The sequence below is a fragment of the Argiope bruennichi genome, chromosome 2, assembly GCF_947563725.1.
Source record: "Argiope bruennichi chromosome 2, qqArgBrue1.1, whole genome shotgun sequence".
Taxonomy (NCBI): Eukaryota; Metazoa; Arthropoda; class Arachnida; order Araneae; family Araneidae; genus Argiope; species Argiope bruennichi.
In genome coordinates this window covers 4,949,357-4,966,169 of record NC_079152.1, presented here as the reverse complement: position 1 = coordinate 4,966,169, position 16,813 = coordinate 4,949,357, and the positions used below count along the sequence as shown (strand labels likewise).

The following is a 16,813-nucleotide window of genomic DNA, read 5'->3' as shown; positions in this document are numbered from 1 at the left end:
AGAACTAATATATTGACTAGAATTTAAAAAGATTTCAATATTTTATTTTAAAATACGTCCGAGATAAAGACATTTTAGAAATAAAAGCCTAAATTCGGTCAGAGATTCTGGACATGCGCAGAAATACTCCTTCTCGTATACACATGGCTTTCAAGCAGGGATTTGCGCAATGTTAGAGTTTAAAATAATAAATAAACACGTAGCTTTAATTTAGGTCTCCCGAAAGATCTTATGTAGCATTGTGGTCCGGCTATCTGCCAGTCAACCAGTGGCCGCAGGTTCGATCCTCGTCGTTCGCATTCGTTTTACTTTCATTTTTCTTCATTTTATTTAATTTTTTTTAACTGTATCTTTAGTGAAAATCATAATTTTTCTTTTCAAGAACTAATATATTGACTTGAATTTAAAAAGATTTCAATATTTTATTTAAAAATACGTCCGAAATAAAGACATTTTAGAAATAAAAGACTAAATTCGGTCAGAGATTCTGGACATGCGCAGAAATACTCCTTCTCGTATACACATATCTTTCAAGCAGGGATTTGCACAATTATAGAGTTTAAACTAATAAATAAACACGTCGCTTTAATTTCTGAATCCCAACGGATCTTATGTAGCCTTGTGGTCCGAATATCGGCCTGTCAAGCAGTGGCCGCATGTTCGATCCGCGTTGTTCGCATTCGTTTTACTTTCATTTTTCTTCATTTTATTTAATTTTTTTTAACTGTATCTTTAGTGAAAATCATAATTTTTCTTTTCAAGAACTAATATATTGACTAGAATTTAAAAAGATTTCAATATTTTATTTCAAAATACGTCCGAAACAAAGATATTTAAGAAATAAAAGCGTAAATTCGGTCAGAGATTCTAGACATGCGCAGATATAATCCTTCTCGGATACACATGGATTTCAAGCAGGGATTTGCACAATTATAGAGTTTAAACTAATAAATAAACACGTCGCTTTAATTTCTGAATCCCAACGGATCTTATGTAGCCTTGTGGTCCGACTATCTGCCTGTCAACCAGTGGCCGCAGGTTCGATCCGCGTCATTCGCATTAGTTTTACTTTCATTTTATTTAATTTTTTTTTAACTGTAAGTTCAGTGAAAATCATAATTTTTCTTTTCAAGTACTAATATATTGACTAGAATTTAAAAAGTTTTCAATATTTTATTTAAAAATACGTCCGAAATAAAAATATATAAGAAATAAAAGCGTAAATTCGGTCAGAGATTCTGGACATGCGACGAAATACTCCTTCTCGTATACACATGGCTTTCAAGCAGGGATTTGCACAATTATAGAGTTTAAACTAATAAATAAACACGTAGCTTTAATTTCTGTCTCCCTACGGATCTTATGTATCCTTGTGGTCCGACTATCGGTCTGTCAACCAGTTGCCGCAGGTTCGATACTTGTCGTTCGCATTCGTTTTACTTTCATTTTATTTAATGTTTTTTTAACTGTAAGTTTAGTGAAAATCATAATTTTTCTTTTCAAGAACTAACATATTGACTAGAATTTAAAAAGACTTCAATATTTTATTTTAAAAGACGTCCGAAATAAAGACATTTTAGAAATAAAAGCCTAAATTCGGTCAGAGATTCTGGACATGCGCAGAAATACTCCTTTTCGTATACACATGGCTTTCAAGCAGGGGTTTGCACAATTATAGAGTTTAAACTAATAAATAAACACGTCGCTTTAATTTCTGAATCCCAACGGATCTTATGTAGCCTTGTGGTCCGACTATCTGCCTGTCAACCAGTGGCCGCAGGTTCGATCCGCGTCATTCGCATTAGTTTTACTTTCATTTTATTTAATTTTTTTTTAACTGTAAGTTCAGTGAAAATCATAATTTTTCTTTTCAAGTACTAATATATTGACTAGAATTTAAAAAGTTTTCAATATTTTATTTAAAAATACGTCCGAAATAAAAATATATAAGAAATAAAAGCGTAAATTCGGTCAGAGATTCTGGACATGCGACGAAATACTCCTTCTCGTATACACATGGCTTTCAAGCAGGGATTTGCACAATTATAGAGTTTAAACTAATAAATAAACACGTAGCTTTAATTTCTGTCTCCCTACGGATCTTATGTATCCTTGTGGTCCGACTATCGGTCTGTCAACCAGTTGCCGCAGGTTCGATACTTGTCGTTCGCATTCGTTTTACTTTCATTTTATTTAATGTTTTTTTAACTGTAAGTTTAGTGAAAATCATAATTTTTCTTTTCAAGAACTAACATATTGACTAGAATTTAAAAAGACTTCAATATTTTATTTTAAAATACGTCCGAAATAAAGACATTTTAGAAATAAAAGCCTAAATTCGGTCAGAGATTCTGGACATGCGCAGAAATACTCCTTTTCGTATACACATGGCTTTCAAGCAGGGGTTTGCACAATTATAGAGTTTAAACTAATAAATAAACATGTCGCTTTAATTTCTGAATCCCAACGGATCTTATGTAGCCTTTTGGTCCGATTATCGGCCTGTCAACCAGTGGCCGCAGGTTCGATCCGAGTCATTCGCATTCGTTTTACTTTCATTTTTCTTCATTTTATTTGATTTTTTTTAACTGTATGTTTAGTGAATATCATAATTTTTCTTTTCAAGAACTAATATATTGACTAGAATTTAAAAAGATTTCAATATTTTATTTCAAAATACCCCCGAAATAAAGATATTTAAGAAATAAAAGCGTAAATTCGGTGAGAGATTCTAGACATGCGCAGATATACTCCTTCTCCGATACACATGGATTTCAAACAGGGATTTGCACAATTATAGAGTTTAAACTAATAAATAAACACGTCGCTTTAATTTCTGAATCCCAACGGATCTTATGTAGCCTTCTGGTCCGACTATCGGCCTGTCAACCAGTGGCCGCAGGTTCGATCCGCGTCGTTCGCATTAGTTTTACTTTCATTTTATTTAATTTTTTTTTAACTGTAAGTTTAGTGAAAATCATAATTTTTCTTTTCAAGTACTAATATATTGACTAGAATTTAAAAAGATTTCAATATTTTATTTTAAAATACGTCCGAGATAAAGACATTTTAGAAATAAAAGCCTAAATTCGGTCAGAGATTCTGGACATGCGCAGAAATACTCCTTGTCGTATACACATGGCTTTCAAGCAGGGATTTGCACAATTATAGACTTTAAACTAATAAATAAACACGTAGCTGTAATTTCTGTCTCCCGACGGATCTTATGTAGCCTTGTGGTCCGACTATCGGCCTGTCAACCAGTGGCTGCAGGTTCTATCCGCGTCGTTCGCATTCGTTTTACTTTCATTTTTCTTCATTTTATTTAATTTTTTTTTAACTGTATGTTTAGTGAAAATCATAATTTTTCTTTTCAAGAACTAATATATTGACTTGAATTTAAAAAGATTTCAATATTTTATTTAAAAATACGTCCGAAATAAAGACATTTTAGAAATAAAAGCCTAAATTCGGTCAGAGATTCTGGACATGCGCAGAAATACTCCTTCTCGTATACACATGGCTTTCAAGCAGGGATTTGCACAATTATAGAGTTTAAACTAATAAATAAACACGTAGCTTTAATTTCTGTCTCCCGGCGGGTCTTATGTAGCCTTGTGGTCCGATTATCGGCCTGTCAACCAGTGGCCGCAGGTTCGATCCTTGTCGTTCGCATACGTTTTACTTTCATTTTATTTAATGTTTTTTTAACTGTAAGTTTAGTGAAAATCATAATTTTTCTTTTCAAGAACTAACATATTGACTAGAATTTAAAAAGACTTCAATATTTTATTTTAAAATACTTCCGAAATAAAGACATTTTAGAAATAAAAGCCTAAATTCGGTCAGAAATTCTGGACATGCGCAGAAATACTCCTTGTCGTATACACATGGCTCTCAAGCAGGGAGTTGCACAATTATAGAGTTTAAACTAATAAATAAACACGTCGATTTAATTTCTGTCTCCCGACGGATCTTATGTACCCTTGTGGTCCGACTATCGGCCTGTCAACCAGTGGCCGCAGGTTCGATCCGTGTCGTTCGCATTCGTTTTATTTTCATTTTTCTTCATTTTATTTAAATTTTTTTTAACTGTAAGTTTAGTGAAAATCATAATTTTTCTTTTCAAGAACTAATATATTGACTAGAATTTAAAAAGATTTCAATATTTTATTTAAAAATACGTCCGAAATAAAAATATTTAAGAAATAAAAGCGTAAATTCGGTCAGAGATTCTGGACATGCGCAGAAATACTCCTTCTCGTATACACATGGCTTTCAAGCAGGGGTTTGCACAATTATAGAGTTTAAACTAATAAATAAACATGTCGCTTTAATTTCTGAATCCCAACGGATCTTATGTAGCCCTGTGGTCCGACTATCGGCCTGTCAACCAGTGGCCGCAGGTTCGATCCGTGTCGTTCGCATTCGTTTTACTTTCATTTTATTTAAATTTTTTTTAACTGTACGTTTAATGAAAATCCTAATTTTTCTTTTCAAGAAATAATATATTGACTAGAATTTAAAAAGATTTCAATATTTTATTTAAAAATACGTCCGAAATAAAAATATTTAAGAAATAAAAGCGTAAATTCGGTCAGAGATTCTGGACATGCGCAGAAATACTCCTTCTCGTATACACATGGCTTTCAAGCAGGGATTTGCACAATTATAGTTTAAACTAATAAATAAACACGTCGCTTTAATTTCTGAATCCCAATGGATCTTATGTAGCCATGTGGTCCGACTATCGGCCTGTCAACCAGTTGCCGTAGGTTCGTTCCGCGTCGTTCGCGTTCGTTTTACTTTCATTTTATTTAATGTTTTTTTAACTGTAAGTTTAGTGAAAATCATAATTTTTCTTTTCAAGAACTAACATATTGACTAGAATTTAAAAAGACTTCAATATTTTATTTTAAAATACGTCCGAAATAAAGACATTTTAGAAATAAAAGCCTAAATTCGGTCAGAAATTCTGGACATGCGCAGAAATACTCCTTGTCGTATACACATGGCTTTCAAGCAGGGAGTTGCACAATTATAGAGTTTAAACTAATAAATAAACACGTCGATTTAATTTCTGTCTCCCGACGGATCTTATGTAGCCTTGTGGTCCGACTATCGGCCTGTCAACCAGTGGCCGCAGGTTCGATCCGTGTCGTTCGCATTCGTTTTACTTTCATTTTTCTTCATTTTATTTAAATTTTTTTTAACTGTAAGTTTAGTGAAAATCATAATTTTTCTTTTCAAGAACTAATATATTGACTAGAATTTAAAAAGATTTCAATATTTTATTTAAAAATACGTCCGAAATAAAAATATTTAAGAAATAAAAGCGTAAATTCGGTCAGAGATTCTGGACATGCGCAGAAATACTCCTTCTCGTATACACATGGCTTTCAAGCAGGGGTTTGCACAATTATAGAGTTTAAACTAATAAATAAACATGTAGCTTTAATTTCTGAATCCCAACGGATCTTATGTAGCCTTGTGGTCCGACTATCGGCCTGTCAACCAGTGGCCGCAGTTTCTATCCGCGTTGTTCGCATTCGTTTTACTTTCATTTTTCTTCATTTTATTTAATTTTTTTTTAACTGTATGTTTAGTGAAAATCATAATTTTTCTTTTCAAGAACTAATATATTGACTTGAATTTAAAAATATTTCAGTATTTTATTTCAAAATACTTCCGAAATAAAGATATTTAAGAAATAAAAGCCTAAATTCGGTCAGAGTTTCTGGACATGCGCAGAAATACTCCTTCTCGTATACACATGGCTTTCAAGCAGGGATTTGCGCAATTATAGAGTTTAAAATAATAAATAAACACGTCGATTTAATTTCTGTCTCCCGACGGATCTTATGTAGCCTTGTGGTCCGACTATCGGCCTGTCAACCAGTGGCCGCAGGTTCGATGCGTGTCGTTCGCATTCGTTTTACTTTCATTTTTCTTCATTTTTTTAAATTTTTTTTTAACTGTAAGTTTAGTGAAAATCATAATTTTTCTTTTCAAGAACTAATATATTGACTTGAATTTAAAAAGATTTCAATATTTTTTTTAAAAATACGTCGGAAATAAAGACATTTTAGAAATAAAAGCCTAAATTCGGTCAGAGATTCTGGACATGAGCAGAAATACTCCTTCTCATATACAAATGGCTTTCAAGCAGGGATTTGCACAATTATAGAGTTTAAACTAATAAATAAACACGTCGCTTTAATTTCTGAATCCCAACGGATCTTATGTAGCCTTGTGGTCCGACTTTCGGCCTGTCAACCAGTGGCCGCAGGTTCGATCCGCGTCGTTCGCATTCGTTTTAGTTTCATTTTTCTTCATTTTATTTAATTTTTTTTTAACTGTATGTTTAGTGAAAATCATAATTTTTCTTTTCAAGAACTAATATATTGACTTGAATTTAAAAAGATTTCAATATTTTATTTTAAAATACGTGTGAGATAAAGACATTTTAGAAATAAAAGCCTAAATTCGGTCAGAGATTCTGGACATGCTAAGAAATACTCCTTCTCGTATACACATGGCTTTCAAGCAGGGATTTGCACAATTATAGACTTTAAGCTAATAAATAAACACGTAGCTGTAATTTCTGTCTCCCGACGGATCTTATGTAGCCTTGTTGTCCGATTATCGGCCTGTCAACCCGTGGCCGCAGGTTCTATCCGCGTCGTTCGCATTCGTTTTACTTTCATTTTTCTTCATTTTATTTAATTTTTTTTTAACTGTATGTTTAGTAAAAATCATAATTTTTCTTTTCAAGAACTAATATATTGACTTGAATTTAAAAAGATTTTAATATTTTATTTTAAAATACGTCCGAAATAAAGATATTTAAGAAATAAAAGCCTAAATTCGGTCAGAGATTTTGGACATGCGCAGAAATACTCCTTGTCGTATACACATGGCTTTCAAGCAGGGAGTTGCACAATTATAGAGTTTAAACTAATAAATAAACACGTCGATTTAATTTCTGTCTCCCGACGGATCTTATGTAGCCTTGTGGTCCGACTATCGGCCTGTCAACCAGTGGCCGCAGGTTCGATCCGTGTCGTTCGCATTCGTTTTACTTTAATTTTATTTAAATTTTTTTTAACTGTAAGTTTAGTGAAAATCATAATTTTTCTTTTCAAGAACTAATATATTGACTAGACTTTAAAAAGATTTCAATATTTTATTTAAAAATACGTCCGAAATAAAGATATTTAAGAAATAAAAGCGTAAATTCGGTCAGAGATTCTGGACATGCGCAGATATACTCCTTCTCCGATACACATGGCTTTCAAGCAGAGATTTGCACAATTATAGAGTGTAAACTAATAAATAAACACGTCGCTTTAATTTCTGATTCCCAACGGATCTTATGTTGCCTTGTGGTCCGACTATCAGCCTGTCAACCAGTGGCCGCAGGTTCGATCCGCGTCGTTCGCATTCGTTTTACTTTCATTTTTCTTCATTTTATTTAATTTTTTTTAACTGTATGTTTAGTGAAAATCATAATTTTTCTTTTCAAGAACTAATATATGGACTAGAATTTAAAAGGATTTCAATATTTTATTTAAAAATACGTCCGAAATAATGATATTTAAGAAATAAAAGCCTAAATTCGGTCAGAGATTTTGGACATGCGCAGAAATACACCTTCTCGTATACACATGGCTTGCAAGCAGGGATTTGCACAATTATAGAGTTTAAACTAATAAATGAACACGTCGATTTAATTTCTGTCTCCCGACGGATCTTATGTAGCCTTGTGGTCCGACTATTGGCCTGTCAACCAGTGGCCGCAGGTTCGATCCTCGTCGTTCGCATTAGTTTTACTTTCATTTTATTTAATTTTTTTTAACTCTAAGTTTAGTAAAAATCATAATTTTTCTTTTCAAGTACTAATATATTGACTAGAATTTAAAAAGATTTCAATATTTTATTTTAAAATACGTCCGAGATAAAGACATTTTAGAAATAAAAGCCTAAATTCGGTCAGAGATTCTGGACATGCGCAGAAATACTCCTTCTCGTATACACATGGCTTTCAAGCAGGGATTTGCACAATTATAGAATTTAAACTAAGAAATAAACACGTAGCTGTAATTTCTGTCTCCCAACGTATCTTGTGTAGCCTTGTGGTCCGACTATCGGCCTGTCAACCAGTGGCTGCAGGTTCTATCCGCGTCGTTCGCATTCGTTTTACTTTCATTTTTCTTCATTTTATTTAATTTTTTTTAACTGTATGTTTAGTGAAAATCATAATTTTTCTTTTCAAGAACTAATATATTGACTTGAATTTAAAAAGATTTCAATATTTTATTTAAAAATACGTCCGAAATAAAGACATTTTTGAAATTAAAGCCTAAATTCGGTCAGAGATTCTGGACATGCGCAGAAATACTCCTTCTCGTATACACATGGCTTTCAAGCAGGGATTTGCACAATTATAGAGTTTAAACTAATAAATAAACACGTAGCTTTAATTTCTGTCTCCCGGCGGGTCTTATGTAGCCTTGTGGTCCGACTATCGGCCTGTCAACCAGTGGCCGCAGGTTCGATCCTTGTCGTTCGCATTCGTTTTACTTTCATTTTATTTAATGTTTTTTTAACTGTAAGTTTAGTGAAAATCATAATTTTTCTTTTCAAGAACTAACATATTGACTAGAATTTAAAAAGACTTCAATATTTTATTTTAAAATACGTCCGAAATAAAGACATTTTAGAAATAAAAGCCTAAATTCGGTCAGAGATTCTGGACATGCGCAGAAATACTCCTTTTCGTATACACATGGCTTTCAAGCAGGGATTTGCACAATTAGAGTTTAAACTAATAAATAAACACGTCGCTTTAATTTCTGAATCCCAACGGATCTTATGTAGCCTTGTGGTCCGACTATCGGCCTGTAAACCAGTGGCCGCAGGTTCGATCCGCGTCGTTCGCATTCGTTTTACTTTCATTTTTCTTCATTTTATTTAATTTTTTTTTAACTGTATCTTTAGTGAAAATCATAATTTTTCTTTTCAAGAACTAATATATTGACTTGAATTTAAAAAGATTTCAATATTTTATTTTAAAATACGTCCGAAATAAAGATATTTAAGAAATTAAAGCCTAAATTCGGTCAGAGATTTTGGACATGCGCAGAAATACTAATTGTCGTATACACATGGCTTTCAAGCAGGGATTTGCACAATTATAGAGTTTAAACTAATAAATAAACAAGTCGATTTATTTTCTGTCTCCCGACGTATCTTATGTAGCCTTGTGGTAAGACTATCGGCCTGTCAACCAGTGGCCGCGGGTTCGATCCTTGTCGTTCGCATTCGTTTTACTTTCATTTTATTTAATTTTTTTTTAACTGTATGTTTAGTGAAAATCATAATTTTTCTTTTCAAGAACTAATATATGGACTAGAATTTAAAAAGATTTCAATATTTTATTTAAAATTACGTCCGAAATAATGATATTTAAGAAATAAAAGTCTAAATTCGGTCAGAGATTTTGGACATGCGCAGAAATACACCTTCTCGTATACACATGGCTTGCAAGCAGGGATTTGCACAATTATAGAGTTTAAACTAATAAATGAACACGTCGATTTAATTTCTGTCTCCCGACGGATCTTATGTAGCCTTGTGGTCCGACTATCGGCCTGTCAACCAGTGGCCGCAGGTTCGATCCGTGTCGTTCGCATTCGTTTTACTTTCATTTTATTAAATTTTTTTTTAACTGTAAGTTTAGTGAAAATCATAATTTTTCTTTTCAAGAACTAATGTATTGTCTAGAATTTAAAAAGATTTCAATATTTTATTTAAAAATACGTCCGAAATAAAAATATTTAATATATAAAAGCTTAAATTCGGTCAGAGATTCTGGACATGCGCAGAAATACTCCTTCTCGTATACACATGGCTTTCAAGCAGGGATTTGCACAATTATAGACTTTAAACTAATAAATAAACACGTAGCTGTAATTTCTGTCTCCCGACGGATCTTATGTAGCCTTGTTGTCCGACTATCGGCCTGTCAACCCGTGGCCGCAGGTTCTATTCGCGTCGTTCGCATTCGTTTTACTTTCATTTTTCTTCATTTTATTTAATTTTTTTTAACTGTAAGTTTAGTGAAAATCATAATTTTTCTTTTCAAGAACTAATATATTGACTAGAATTTAAAAAGAGTTCAATATTTTATTTAAAAATACGTCCGAAATAAAAATATTTAAGAAATAAAAGCGTAAATTCGGTCAGAGATTCTGGACATGCGAAGAAATACTCCTTCTCGTATACTCATGGCTTTCAAGCAGGGATTTGCTCAATTATAGTTTAAACTAATAAATAAACACGTCGCTTTAATTTCTGAATCCCAATGGATCTTATGTAGTCTTGTGTTCCGACTTTCGGCTTGTCAACCAGTGGCCGCAGGTTCGATCCGCGTCGTTCGCATTCGTTTTACTTTCATTTTTCTTCATTTTATTTAATTTTTTTTAACTGTATGTTTAGTGAAAATCATAATTTTTCTTTTCAAGAACTAATATATTGACTTGAATTTAAAAAGATTTCAATATTTTATTTTAAAATACGTCCGAAATAAAGATATTTAAGAAATAAAAGCCTAAATTCGGTCAGAGATTCTGAACATGCGAAGAAATACTCCTTCTCGTATACACATGGCTTTCAAGCAGGGATTTGCACAATTATAGAGTTTAAACTAATAAATAAACACGTAGCTTTAATTTCTGTCTCCCGGCGGGTCTTATGTAGCCTTGTGGTCCGACTATCGGCCTGCCAACCAGTGGCCGCAGGTTCGATCCTTGTCGTTCGCATTCGTTTTACTTTCATTTTATTTAGTGTTTTTTTAACTGTAAGTTTAGTGAAAATCATAATTTTTCTTTTCAAGAACTAACATATTGACTAGAATTTAAAAAGACTTCAATATTTTATTTTAAAATACGTCCGAAATAAAGACATTTTAGAAATAAAAGCCTAAATTCGGTCAGAGATTCTGGACATGCGCAGAAATACTCCTTTTCGTATACACATGGCTTTCAAGCAGGGATTTGCACAATTAGAGTTTAAACTAATAGATAAACACGTCGCTTTAATTTCTGAATCCCAACGGATCTTATGTAGCCTTGTGGTCCGACTATCGGCCTGTAAACCAGTGGCCGCAGGTTCTATCCGCGTTGTTCGCATTCGTTTTACTTTCATTTTTCTTCAGTTTATTTAATTTTTTTTTAACTGTATGTTTAGTGAAAATCATAATTTTTCTTTTCAAGAACTAATATATTGACTTGAATTTAAAAATATTTCAGTATTTTATTTCAAAATACTTCCGAAATAAAGATATTTAAGAAATAAAAGCCTAAATTCGGTCAGAGTTTCTGGACATGCGCAGAAATACTCCTTCTCGTATACACATGGCTTTCAAGCAGGGATTTGCGCAATTATAGAGTTTAAAATAATAAATAAACACGTCGATTTAATTTCTGTCTCCCGACGGATCTTATGTAGCCTTGTGGTCCGACTATCGGCCTGTCAACCAGTGGCCGCAGGTTCGATGCGTGTCGTTCGCATTCGTTTTACTTTCATTTTATTAAATTTTTTTTAACTGTAAGTTTAGTGAAAATCATAATTTTTCTTTTCAAGAACTAATATATTGACTTGAATTTAAAAAGATTTCAATATTTTTTTTAAAAATACGTCGGAAATAAAGACATTTTAGAAATAAAAGCCTAAATTCGGTCAGAGATTCTGGACATGAGCAGAAATACTCCTTCTCATATACACATGGCTTTCAAGCAGGGATTTGCACAATTATAGAGTTTAAACTAATAAATAAACACGTCGCTTTAATTTCTGAATCCCAACGGATCTTATGTAGCCTTGTGGTCCGACTTTCGGCCTGTCAACCAGTGGTCGCAGGTTCGATCCGCGTCGTTCGCATTCGTTTTAGTTTCATTTTTCTTCATTTTATTTAATTTTTTTTTAACTGTATGTTTAGTGAAAATCATAATTTTTCTTTTCAAGAACTAATATATTGACTTGAATTTAAAAAGATTTCAATATTTTATTTTAAAATACGTGTGAGATAAAGACATTTTAGAAATAAAAGCCTAAATTCGGTCAGAGATTCTGGACATGCTAAGAAATACTCCTTCTCGTATACACATGGCTTTCAAGCAGGGATTTGCACAATTATAGACTTTAAGCTAATAAATAAACACGTAGCTGTAATTTCTGTCTCCCGACGGATCTTATGTAGCCTTGTGGTCCGACTATCGGCCTGTCAACCAGTGGCCGCAGGTTCGATCCGTGTCGTTCGCATTCGTTTTACTTTAATTTTATTTAAATTTTTTTTAACTGTAAGTTTAGTGAAAATCATAATTTTTCTTTTCAAGAACTAATGTATTGTCTAGAATTTAAAAAGATTTCAATATTTTATTTAAAAATACGTCCGAAATAAAAATATTTAATATATAAAAGCTTAAATTCGGTCAGAGATTCTGGACATGCGCAGAAATACTCCTTCTCGTATACACATGGCTTTCAAGCAGGGATTTGCACAATTATAGACTTTAAACTAATAAATAAACACGTAGCTGTAATTTCTGTCTCCCGACGGATCTTATGTAGCCTTGTTGTCCGACTATCGGCCTGTCAACCCGTGGCCGCAGGTTCTATTCGCGTCGTTCGCATTCGTTTTACTTTCATTTTTCTTCATTTTATTTAATTTTTTTTAACTGTAAGTTTAGTGAAAATCATAATTTTTCTTTTCAAGAACTAATATATTGACTAGAATTTAAAAAGAGTTCAATATTTTATTTAAAAATACGTCGGAAATAAAGATATTTAAGAAATAAAAGCCTAAATTCGGTCAGAGTTTCTGGACATGCGCAGAAATACTCCTTCTCGTATACACATGGCTTTCAAGCAGGGATTTGCGCAATTATAGAGTTTAAAATAATAAATAAACACGTCGATTTAATTTCTGTCTCCCGACGGATCTTATGTAGCCTTGTGGTCCGACTATCGGCCTGTAAACCAGTGGCCGCAGGTTCTATCCGCGTTGTTCGCATTCGTTTTACTTTCATTTTTCTTCATTTTATTTAATTTTTTTTTAACTGTATGTTTAGTGAAAATCATAATTTTTCTTTTCAAGAACTAATATATTGACTTGAATTTAAAAATATTTCAGTATTTTATTTCAAAATACTTCCGAAATAAAGATATTTAAGAAATAAAAGCCTAAATTCGGTCAGAGTTTCTGGACATGCGCAGAAATACTCCTTCTCGTATACACATGGCTTTCAAGCAGGGATTTGCGCAATTATAGAGTTTAAAATAATAAATAAACACGTCGATTTAATTTCTGTCTCCCGACGGATCTTATGTAGCCTTGTGGTCCGACTATCGGCCTGTCAACCAGTGGCCGCAGGTTCGATGCGTGTCGTTCGCATTCGTTTTACTTTCATTTTATTAAATTTTTTTTTAACTGTAAGTTTAGTGAAAATCATAATTTTTCTTTTCAAGAACTAATATATTGACTTGAATTTAAAAAGATTTCAATATTTTTTTTAAAAATACGTCGGAAATAAAGACATTTTAGAAATAAAAGCCTAAATTCGGTCAGAGATTCTGGACATGAGCAGAAATACTCCTTCTCATATACACATGGCTTTCAAGCAGGGATTTGCACAATTATAGAGTTTAAACTAATAAATAAACACGTCGCTTTAATTTCTGAATCCCAACGGATCTTATGTAGCCTTGTGGTCCGACTTTCGGCCTGTCAACCAGTGGTCGCAGGTTCGATCCGCGTCGTTCGCATTCGTTTTAGTTTCATTTTTCTTCATTTTATTTAATTTTTTTTTAACTGTATGTTTAGTGAAAATCATAATTTTTCTTTTCAAGAACTAATATATTGACTTGAATTTAAAAAGATTTCAATATTTTATTTTAAAATACGTGTGAGATAAAGACATTTTAGAAATAAAAGCCTAAATTCGGTCAGAGATTCTGGACATGCTAAGAAATACTCCTTCTCGTATACACATGGCTTTCAAGCAGGGATTTGCACAATTATAGACTTTAAGCTAATAAATAAACACGTAGCTGTAATTTCTGTCTCCCGACGGATCTTATGAAGCCTTGTGGTCCGACTATCGGCCTGTCAACCAGTGGCCGCAGGTTCGATCCGTGTCGTTCGCATTCGTTTTACTTTAATTTTATTTAAATTTTTTTTAACTGTAAGTTTAGTGAAAATCATAATTTTTCTTTTCAAGAACTAATGTATTGTCTAGAATTTAAAAAGATTTCAATATTTTATTTAAAAATACGTCCGAAATAAAAATATTTAATATATAAAAGCTTAAATTCGGTCAGAGATTCTGGACATGCGCAGAAATACTCCTTCTCGTATACACATGGCTTTCAAGCAGGGATTTGCACAATTATAGACTTTAAACTAATAAATAAACACGTAGCTGTAATTTCTGTCTCCCGACGGATCTTATGTAGCCTTGTTGTCCGACTATCGGCCTGTCAACCCGTGGCCGCAGGTTCTATTCGCGTCGTTCGCATTCGTTTTACTTTCATTTTTCTTCATTTTATTTAATTTTTTTTAACTGTAAGTTTAGTGAAAATCATAATTTTTCTTTTCAAGAACTAATATATTGACTAGAATTTAAAAAGAGTTCAATATTTTATTTAAAAATACGTCGGAAATAAAGATATTTAAGAAATAAAAGCCTAAATTCGGTCAGAGTTTCTGGACATGCGCAGAAATACTCCTTCTCGTATACACATGGCTTTCAAGCAGGGATTTGCGCAATTATAGAGTTTAAAATAATAAATAAACACGTCGATTTAATTTCTGTCTCCCGACGGATCTTATGTAGCCTTGTGGTCCGACTATCGGCCTGTAAACCAGTGGCCGCAGGTTCTATCCGCGTTGTTCGCATTCGTTTTACTTTCATTTTTCTTCATTTTATTTAATTTTTTTTTAACTGTATGTTTAGTGAAAATCATAATTTTTCTTTTCAAGAACTAATATATTGACTAGAATTTAAAAATATTTCAGTATTTTATTTCAAAATACTTCCGAAATAAAGATATTTAAGAAATAAAAGCCTAAATTCGGTCAGAGTTTCTGGACATGCGCAGAAATACTCCTTCTCGTATACACATGGCTTTCAAGCAGGGATTTGCACAATTATAGACTTTAAGCTAATAAATAAACACGTAGCTGTAATTTCTGTCTCCCGACGGATCTTATGTAGCCTTGTGGTCCGACTATCGGCCTGTCAACCAGTGGCCGCAGGTTCGATCCGTGTCGTTCGCATTCGTTTTACTTTAATTTTATTTAAATTTTTTTTAACTGTAAGTTTGGTGAAAATCATAATTTTTCTTTTCAAGAACTAATATATTGACTAGACTTTAAAAAGATTTCAATATTTTATTTAAAAATACGTCCGAAATAAAGATATTTAAGAAATAAAAGCGTAAATTCGGTCAGAGATTCTGGACATGCGCAGATATACTCCTTCTCCGATACACATGGCTTTCAAGCAGAGATTTGCACAATTATAGAGTGTAAACTAATAAATAAACACGTCGCTTTAATTTCTGATTCCCAACGGATCTTATTTTGCCTTGTGGTCCGACTATCAGCCTGTCAACCAGTGGCCGCAGGTTCGATCCGCGTCGTTCGCATTCGTTTTACTTTCATTTTTCTTCATTTTATTTAATTTTTTTTTAACTGTATGTTTAGTGAAAATCATAATTTTTCTTTTCAAGAACTAATATATGGACTAGAATTTAAAAGGATTTCAATATTTTATTTAAAAATACGTCCGAAATAATGATATTTTAGAAATAAAAGCCTAAATTCGGTCAGAGATTTTGGACATGCGCAGAAATACACCTTCTCGTATACACATGGCTTGCAAGCAGGGATTTGCACAATTATAGAGTTTAAACTAATAAATGAACACGTCGATTTAATTTCTGTCTCCCGACGGATCTTATGTAGCCTTGTGGTCCGACTATTGGCCTGTCAACCAGTGGCCGCAGGTTCGATCCTCGTCGTTCGCATTAGTTTTACTTTCATTTTATTTAATTTTTTTTTAACTCTAAGTTTAGTGAAAATCATAATTTTTCTTTTCAAGTACTAATATATTGACTAGAATTTAAAAAGATTTCAATATTTGATTTTAAAATACGTCCGAGATAAAGACATTTTAGAAATAAAAGCCTAAATTCGGTCAGAGATTCTGGACATGCGCAGAAATACTCCTTTTCGTATACACATGGCTTTCAAGCAGGGATTTGCACAATTATAGACTTTAAACTAAGAAATAAACACGTAGCTGTAATTTCTGTCTCCCAACGGATGTTGTGTAGCCTTGTGGTCCGACTATCGGCCTGTAAACCAGTGGCCGCAGGTTCGATCCGCGTCGTTCGCATTCGTTTTACTTTCATTTTTCTTCATTTTATTTAATTTTTTTTTAACTGTATCTTTAGTGAAAATCATAATTTTTCTTTTCAAGAACTAATATATTGACTTGAATTTAAAAAGATTTCAATATTTTATTTTAAAATACGTCCGAAATAACGATATTTAAGAAATTAAAGCCTAAATTCGGTCAGAGATTTTGGACATGCGCAGAAATACTCCTTGTCGTATACACATGGCTTTCAAGCAGGGATTTGCACAATTATAGAGTTTAAACTAATAAATAAACACGTAGCTTTAATTTCAGTCTCCCGAAAGATCTTATGTAGCATTGTGGTCCGGCTATCTGCCAGTCAACCA

At 32.8% G+C, this 16,813-nt stretch overlaps 1 protein-coding gene across 1 annotated transcript in view; it reads right to left on the bottom strand.

Moving 5' to 3' along the window:
* LOC129959757 (adenine DNA glycosylase-like) overlaps positions 1 to 16,813 on the bottom strand; it is a 442,509-nt gene that overhangs the window by 172,173 nt on the left and 253,523 nt on the right. The window lies entirely within an intron of this gene.